The following is a 9568-nucleotide window of genomic DNA, read 5'->3' as shown; positions in this document are numbered from 1 at the left end:
ATTGCTGCCAAAGGGGGGGCACAAAATGTTAAGTGTCATGGTTCACTTATTTTTTCCCCCCTCCTGTCATTGTTTGCATACTATCATTAAAATATGAAAACCTATGAATGTTTGGGTGGTTTTAGTTAAAGCAGACACTGTTGTTTCATCTGTGCGTTTTAGACAAAGATCAGATCGCATTTGGTGATTTTATGCAAAAATGTTACAAATTGCATCATTTACCAATCTCTGCCTTAGTTGTCCTTATGTAGGCTATATTGTTGTAACGCTGTATTTGTGTAAAACTTCAAATATTAATTGTTAACTTTTAAATCAAACCAGAGACACAGACTTAGTATATGGTGATCAGGTTTTTGTGCAGTTTATATTAACACTCTCACATATGCTTACAAAATAAATTTAGAGTTGAGTATTGAGGAACTCATTTATTTTAATGTTGGTCAAATTTAGGTAGCATTTTGAGAACTGCTTTTATTTGCTCGTAAAGAATAAAACTGAGAACTACTGTTGAGGTTTCAATGCAGTTGAAAAATCCAAATGTGATCGTTTTTTTTTCAGCTGTGCATCTTCTCCTCACATGACTAACCTTACTTGCTGCTACCTGCCTCTAATTATCTTGTTCTCGCTAGTTTGCTTGTTCCTCTCACTGTTCTACAGAATTTGATCTTATGTATCTGCATTTATCATTAAGCAGCAGTTGTGGGCTAATCCCCTGACTGAGCTTTAATAATGAGCTTGAGTCTAGATTGAAACGGTCTTTGACACCATTTCAAGGAGGTTGCTATGTGCTGCCTGCCCTCAGCCATTCTAGGTCTCTAAATTGGCTCCTTAGAGGTCGTTTGGGTTCTCGGCGTTCCTTTCGTGCACTCCGGGGAGTGTTGGCACCCACCTGCTGCCTCTATTGCCACGTCTACTGGGATTGTAGGGACAAATGTAGACATTTTCACTTTGAAGTCACCATAATGAAGATGAGCAATATATTTTTCGCAAACAGCCACCTTCAATCTTTATTTTTTTCCTTTGAAAGCTAGCCTTCTTTTTAGATTCTTAAATGTCTCTGATTCAGAAAATGGATTTGCCACGTTGCAAAAAAACAACAACAACAAAAAAAAAAACAATTAAACAGGGAAAAATTCTTCTGGGCATTTTGGATCATAGAGAATAAAAGTCAGTCTCCCGCACGCTCATCTTTAAATACAAGGCTGCTGGAGTTCATTTCTGTCCCTCATAGTCAAAGTGGAAACTAAATGATATCTTTCATGTTATTTAGTTTTTAATCAAGCTGCTCTGACAGCCCTTTTTTTGACTACTCATTGGTACACTGTGCCTGAGCTAGACCCCCTCCCTTCCATTTATCCCTCGTCCTAGCAACCAAAAATTAGCTCGTCACGACCGAAGATGTCAGAACCTATCGCTATGGAAACAAGGCTCCAAAAAAAGAAAGTTTTGAATGTCCATCTCCTGTGCGTTCAATTTTTAGGTTTTCATCGGTGCGTTACTTCACCTTGAATGATAACTGATTTTTGTGAGTACCTTAGTAATGTAATCAGTCTGCCTGACTAATTAGCCTCCACTTGAAGATTGTCTCTACAGTAAGACCAACATAATGCCACATAATTTTATTATTGGGCCTACGAATCTGCACGTCTTTTGTTGTAGTTGGCAATATCATGCATTCCAGACCAGTAGGTAGTAGTATAACCTGTAATCTCTAAAAATGTTTAACATATGTCATTGTCTTTGATGGTAAGCATGCATTTTCCATCAAAGACTATGCTCTAAGTACAAAGGAAAACAATTGAGAACATTATGTATTTGGAATTCTTTAGAGCAAGAAGTTTTGGCTTCTTTCTGTTACTCTTCCATAAGTACCTGTTGGTTTTAGTCTGGCTGACCTAATAGATTCCCCGTGAAATATTGGGCTAGAAGATCATCATTATGGTTACAAAGGTGGTAGTTGTGTTCAACGACATGCATGTCTGTCGCACTAATGTACATGTGGTGTAACGCACAAGTTCAAAGACTATCGATTAAAAAATCTCAACATTGCCTGTCATTGACCAAGGATGTCTGCTTGCTTAAATAGTGTAATGTAGAAAATCACGAAATAATTTTCACCAATAGTCATGAATGAAATACCATGGAAGGGATACAGCATTTGGTGTTATTTATTTCTCAGAATAATTCTTTCATATTCCTGTTCCGCTTTCAAAGTAAGCTTTTTTTGTCTGTCAGTAATAAACCTATGTCGATCAGAGTGTCATGCTTGATGAAAACAAGGCTGAAAGATTGAAGTTAAACTTTCCGACCTAACTCGCGTAGAACTTGACTTGAATCGCTCCTCGCAGTGGAAGCTTTCTTTACAATGCGTGTGTTTTGAATGCGAGCCATATGTCAATTTCATTCATGTCTGACGCTGTGCTGCATCAGAGCACACGGCTTAGGAATTGGGCCTTGTCTGGACAGGAGCCTTCAATGAGGCAGACTTCTCTTCCATGGAGCATGACAGAACCTAATCATGCCTAAGAAAATGTCAGTGCCTGTTGTAATATACCTAAAAGGTTTGACTATGAATACGTTTTTCTTGACAAATACATGAATCTTTCATTTTTCATTCGCTTTTATCCCCATTTAGGCAAATTCATACTTCTGGCATTGCTAGTTCGCACCCTGCTTTTGAACGTACTTGCACCGTAGCCTCTGTTGGGTCTTAAAAAAAAAAAAAACACACACACACACACACAATCATGCTTGATGTCTGAGAGGAGGAACTTTTCACCTCCGTCTGGAGCAAGCAACCTTGTTACCGAAGGCTATGCCATCATTGACACTCCTTAATGTGTTTTGTAAATATTCCTCAAGTGTGCCAGATGAGAGGTAGCTCTGTCTGTACAAGCCAATGCTACCACTTTATTGCTTGCCAGGTCAACCTATCATTGGTTGCATAATTTTTTTACTATTTCAGGCATGTTGTATGAACCCCCTGTGGCGCTGCTATTTTCCTCTTCTTGTAAACATTATTTTAGAAACCTTCAGGTACGTTCACAATCTGCAGAAGTCCTCCATAGTGCTCCTTGTGAATCTTCAGACGTTCATGGCATCAAGGCATGATATTGATCAAGGGGGGAAAGCCTGATAATGGGATGTAAATGAAAGATTAAAGCTGTCATCTCCATTTGTGAAGACAGGATTCAGTTAACTGAGCAGAATGGCGCAAGAACAATGCAACTGCTTTGGCGTCAGGTCACCTCGCTGCCAGACAGTTGGTTCTGACAGTTTCTCAGACGAGCCGTGTCACGCCGTGTAGGAGACTGCTTTTTCGCTTAATCCTTCCATAAGGGAATCATCAAATTAAATTACACCACAATTTCCCTCGAAAGTTGCCTGCGAGTGTTGAGAGAAGAAATAAATAAGAATGTGCATCATTCAAGACAATTCTTCAAGCTGAATATATCTTGTTTTTGAAAGCCTTTTTCTTGAAAGAAAACACAAAGATGTGCAGTCAGACCAATAAATATAGGGACAGCCAAACAATGACAGAAGCAGCAGGGAAAAGTTACCTTTTGTGTTTTATTTAGGGCTGTCAAACGATTAAAATTTTTAATCGAGTTAATTACAGCTTAAAAATTAATCGCAATTAATCGCAATTCAAACCATCTATAAAATATGCCATATTTTTCTGTAAATTATATTTATATTCTGTAAAATGTTGGAATGGAAAGATAAGACAAGATGGATATATACATTCAACATACGGTACATAAGGACTGTATTTGTTTATTATAACAATAAATCAACAAGATGGCATTAACATTATTAACATTCTGTTAAAGTGATCCATGGATAGAAAGACTTGTAGTTCTTAAAAGATAAATGTTAGTACAAGTTATAGAAATTTTATATTAAAACCCCTCTTAATGTTTTCGTTTTAATAAAATTTGTAAAATTTTCAATCAAAAAATAAACTAGTAGCCCGCTATTGTTGATGTCAATAATTACTTACAGAATGCTCATGGGTGCTGAAGCCTATAAAATCAGTCGCATCCAAGCGCCAGCAGATGGCGGCAAAACTCCATAAAACAATTAACAAGTGGTCATTTCACTCTACTGTCATTTAAATCTGTCTGAGCGGGACATGTGCGTTAATTGCGTCAAATATTTTAACGTGATTAATTAAAAAAATTAATTACCGCCCGTTAACGCGATAATTTTGACAGCCCTAGTTTTATTATTTATTCATTATATCTGCTCATCCACAGCCAAATGCTTCGATACTCACTCAACAAAACTTGTAGTGCCAAAATATTTATGAGCTAATATGACTTCTACATCAAAACCAAACACGCCAAAAAACATGGCCATTTATTATACTATATAAATTGATTAAAAAAAAAAAAAAATCACACACATCTGGTAAGAATTGTCTTCAGGATTGTTGATTTGTATATACGGTAGCTGGGAAAGGATACAAACCGATCTCTAAAAGTCTTGATGTTCATCAATCGACAGTCAATCGACAGATGGAGAGAGTTTGGCACTGTTGCTTCTCTCCCAAGGAGTGGCCATCCACCAAAGATGACGCCAAGAGTTCAGCGCAGAATACTCAGAAAGGTAAAAAAAGAACTCTAGGTTGTCTGCTAAAAACTTACAGAAATCACTGGCACAGTCCAATATCTCTATGCACACATCAACTTTATGTAAAATGATAACCAAGAATGGTATTCATGGGAGGACTCCACAGAGAAAGCCACTGCTGTCTTAAAAAAAAAAAAAAAAAAAAAAAAAAAAAAAAACATTGTTGCTCGCTTAATGTTCGCAAAAAGGCACTTGGACACTCAATTGTGGCAAAATATTTTGTGGACTGATGATTCCAAAGTCAAATTGTTTGGGAGTAACACACAACGTCATGTGTGGAGGAAGAATGGAACAGCTCACCAACATCAACACCTCATCCCCACCGGCGAAATTCCAAAAGGTTCAGATACATTTTTGTACCACTGTACAAGAAATCACTCTCTAATTCCCATCTTGTTGAAGGTCAGATTGACAGACTCTAAAGTTCAAACTAAAAAAAAAAATTAAAAAAAACATTTGAAAGAAACAAACGTATAAACCCTGATGGTGTTGTTCTGTTGTTAACTATACAATGCATAAAGTATTTAAAAAAATATCCTATTGATGTATTAAATAATTTGATGCAGATGTTTTTTGATGGCTGCATGAGCCCTTTTTTACTTACAATTTTTATATATATTTTTAATGTTTTATTTAATATAGAAAGAAAAAAAAACAATCTGATATCAGTATTTAAGTTATCCAGCTTTTTAACACCTGTACTCTCAAATTGACATGTTTAAATATCAAGAGGATAAGCAATATTTTAGTAGTCTTTAACTGACTCCCATGGTGAAAAATATAATTATTATGAAACAAGAAGTGTTCTGAGTGACTTTTGTAATGAAAAGAAACATTTACACATTATTTGATATGTTGCCACAAGCCTGCTTTTGCGCCCCCACAGCAAACAACTGGGCTCAATCCCAGCAATGTCCATTGTTACATTCACACAGCCTGACTGACCCCCTGACGGCTCTACGGCGACAACGCTGCTACTTGCCAACTAGTTTAAAAAGCGAACCCACCCCACAGGTGTTTCATCTGGGAAGGCAACAGTGCAACCAACACCCACCCCAAACAAAGAAGGGCTTACGACGCTGATGTGGACCTCAGGGTAAGACATCCTGTTCCTCTGCAAAATAACAGGCAATTATTATGGGAAGCTGAGACCCAGGCTGTTTTGTCTTTAGTCCCAACGGAGCTCAGACAAAACAGGAGCTCTCAGACATTCACCTCCAATGGGATCTGCGAGACCATACAGGACATCCAATGACTCTTGATCAGGCCAGTTAATGTCAACTCATTTTGCAAACTCAGTCTTCAGGACAGAAGTCCAGTGTCTCGCGATCCATATCTGGCTCTTTTGATGAATGCATTTGGCTGTCCGCCAACCCGTCATTTTAAATGTGAAACCGGCCGGCTCATTTGACATGAACGAGCTGTGATGAGCTGATGGTCCATTTACTCATATTTCTTGGACCTTCAAACATTTTTCGAAATAATATGCTTCAATTCGGTGCCCATTGGTGGTCCTCCCTTTGCGGATTGCATGGAGATGTGTGTTAGTACAGAGCTCGTCTTGCACCTTAAATCTCCGCTTAGCCAGCAGCGGGGCTGGCTCCTCCCAACTCAATGCCGAGCGATCTAGAGTATATAAAAATGCCTAGGGGAAAATTAAACTACGAAAGTGAACTGTGTGGTACCTCAAATAATAGAGGTGCACAATCAGTTTGACTTCCATGACTTTTTTGCCTGTCAAAATTGTCGCCACCTGCAGGAGAGCTAGACTTACGAAACAGCTGCTCCGAGAGGCTCCACATATCCCGGCCACTGTTATGTACAAGTTCCTTGGTTGCAGTTTCCACGTCCACGAAATATATGCAGTGCCACACCATGATTCTATTTGTTATTTTCCAAATGGTGAGTGCGCAACCATTGTAACATACCAAGTAGCGATGTCAGGCTTTCGTTGTTGTTTTCTTAAGATTTATTTCAATCACAACTCGGCAACTGCTTGTAAAAGCTGAGCATGCCCTCACTCTTGCTCCCGCATGATGCGTTAAAATGCGCTCACGGAAAAGAAAAAAAAAAAAAAACGGTGATCACAAAGCCGAGTCGGACAATATATACATACAGTATATACTGATCCTTCTAAAAAAATTAGCATATTGTGATAAAGTTCATTATTATCTGAAATGTACAGATAAACATTAGACTTTCATATATTTTAGATTCATTACACACAACTGAAGTAATTCAAGACTTTTATTGTTTTAATATTGATGATTTTGGCAAAAAAGTAAAAAAAAAACAAAAATACCTATCTAAAAAAATTAGCATATCATGAAAAGGTACTCTAAAGAAGCTACTAACCTAATCATCTGAATCAACGAATTTACTCAAAACCCCTGCGAAAGATTCCTGAGGCTTTTAAAAACTCCCAGCCTGGTTCATTACTCAAAACCGCAATCATGGGCAAGACTGCCGACCTGACTGCTGTCCAGAAGGCCATCATTGACACCCTCAACCAAGAGGCTAAGACATAGAAAGAATTTCTGAGCGAATAGGCTGTTCCCAGAGTGCTGTATCAAGGCAACTCAGTGGGAAGTCTGTGGGAAGGAAAAAGTGTGGCAGGAAACGCTGCACAACCAGAAGAGGTGACCGCACCCTGAGAAGGATTGTGGAGAAGGGCTGGTTCCAGACCTTGGTGGACCTGCAGAAACAGTGGACTGAGTCTGGAGTAGAAACATCCAGAGCCACCGTGCACAGGCGTGTGCTGGAAATGGGCTGCAGGTGCCGCATTCCCCAGGTTAAGCCACTTTTGAACCTGAAACAGCGGCAGAAGCGCCTGACCTGGGCTACAGAGAAGCAGCACTGGACTGTTGCTCGGTGGTCCAAAGTACTTTTTTCAGATGAAAGTAAATTTTGCATGTCATTCGGAAATCAAGGTGCCAGAGTTTGGACGAAGACTGGGCAGAAGGAAATGCCAAAATGCCCGAAGTCCAGTGTCAAGTACCCATAGTCAGTGATGGTCTGGGGTGCCATGTCAGCTGCTGGTCTTGGTCTACTGTGTTTTATCAAGGGCAGGGTCAATGCAGCTTGCTAGCAGGAGATTTTGGAGCACTTCATGCTTCCATCTGCTGAAAAGCTTTATGGAGATGAAGATTTCATATTTCAGCACGACCTGGCACCTACTCACAGTGCCAAAACCACTGGTAAATGGTTTACTGACCATGGCATTACTGTGCTCAAATGGCCTGCCAATTCTCCTGACCTCAACCCCATAGAGAATCTGTGGGACTTCGTGAAGAGGAAGTTGAGAAACACCAGATCCAACACTGTGGCTGGTCTTAAGGCCGCTATCGAAGCATCCTGGGCCTCCATAACACCTCAGCAGTGCCACAGGCTGATTGCCTCCATGACACGCCGCATTGAAGCAGTTATTTCTGCAAAAGGATTCCCGACCAAGTTATGAGTGCATAGCTGATATATTTAACTGAAGGTTGCCTTTTTTGTATTAAAAAACACTTTTTTGTATTGGTCGGATGAAATATGCTCATTTTTTTAGATAGGGATTTTTGGTTTTTCTTGAATTTTTTTGTGTGCAAAAATCATCAATATTAAAACAATAAAAGGCTTGAACTACTTCAGTTGTGTGTAATGAATCTAAAATATATTAAAGTCTAATGTTTATCAGTACATTAATGAACTTTATCACAACATGCTAATTTTTTATAGAAGGACTAGTATACATACACAGTATTGAGACACACATACACACACTGTATGGCTCTCGTGGAATCATTTTAAAATGTTGGGTGTTTTGGCTCTCTTGGTCACAAAGGTTCCTGACCCCTGCTCTAGAAAATCTGTCTCTGTCAAAGCAGTTTAATTAGATAAGGTATTTTAAGTAGGGATGTCCCGATGCAGATTTTTTGACGTTCGATCAGACTCTTTAAAGATATTTTTTGCCGATACCAATCCGATCCGATACCCATGTCTTTAGACCAGTAAAAGTAATGCAACCAGTAAATGACAAATAATATTTTTGTATTAAGTTGATTCCTGCTGGTAGCTCAAGAAATGCTCTGTTTACAAACATTACACAATGTTCTGTAACTATCATTAAATTCTGACGAGAAGTAGTCCCGCTCAGCAGACATGTTTGCCTATCTTAAGAGTTGGCTAACTGTTATTTATGCTTATTCTTTTGAATAGATCACTGAGCTACTTTTAATTTCTTTTTTTTTTTAAATTAATTTACCCGCTCAAAACAAAACAAAAACAAAACATCTTTACATTTAAAATGTCTGTGACACTGTATCTTATCGTACAGTGTCCCTAAAGTTGTAGCCCATTCACTGTGTGAATTTATATGCACGTGCAGAAATGCAATGAGGACATGAAGCAATGGGGGACCTCTTCAGCAATAATGAATCTATCTGAGAGTGGCTTTAAGCACAATTCTCCTTTGGCTTGACTGTCTGGAATATAAGCATATCTAGAGCACCTCAGGATGCACATGCATAGTGTCTTCATAGTGTGCTCAAATCAGACGCAGGCAGACACGCATAAGCATATCCACTCAAGGTAACAAAAGTAGGGAACACGCAGCGAAGATGCCTTGGCCTCACCTGACCGTCTGGAGCCGTGAAGCCAGAATGCAGTTGGGGACATGAAGTGCAGGAGGAAGCAGCAGTGATTGACAGGCGGGAACAGACTGGGTGGCAAGAAAGGTTGACGGGGGTCTTCTGCTCTAATCGACTGAGCAAAAAACAATATACACAAAGTCCTGGAGATGACCTTTAGCGAGAGGGACACTCCGTCTGAGAGGTTTTTTGTCATAAATGACATGGGTGAATGAGTTTATTGCCGTGAGATTTTCTTTTTCCCATCGCAAGCTGTTAATGGCACACAGCAGTGAGGTTATTGATGGTTGCCTTTAGATATA

Source organism: Corythoichthys intestinalis, chromosome 19, assembly GCF_030265065.1.
Source record: "Corythoichthys intestinalis isolate RoL2023-P3 chromosome 19, ASM3026506v1, whole genome shotgun sequence".
Taxonomy (NCBI): Eukaryota; Metazoa; Chordata; class Actinopteri; order Syngnathiformes; family Syngnathidae; genus Corythoichthys; species Corythoichthys intestinalis.
The sequence above is the reverse complement of the archived record's forward strand: the minus strand, read 5'-3'. Positions refer to the sequence as shown.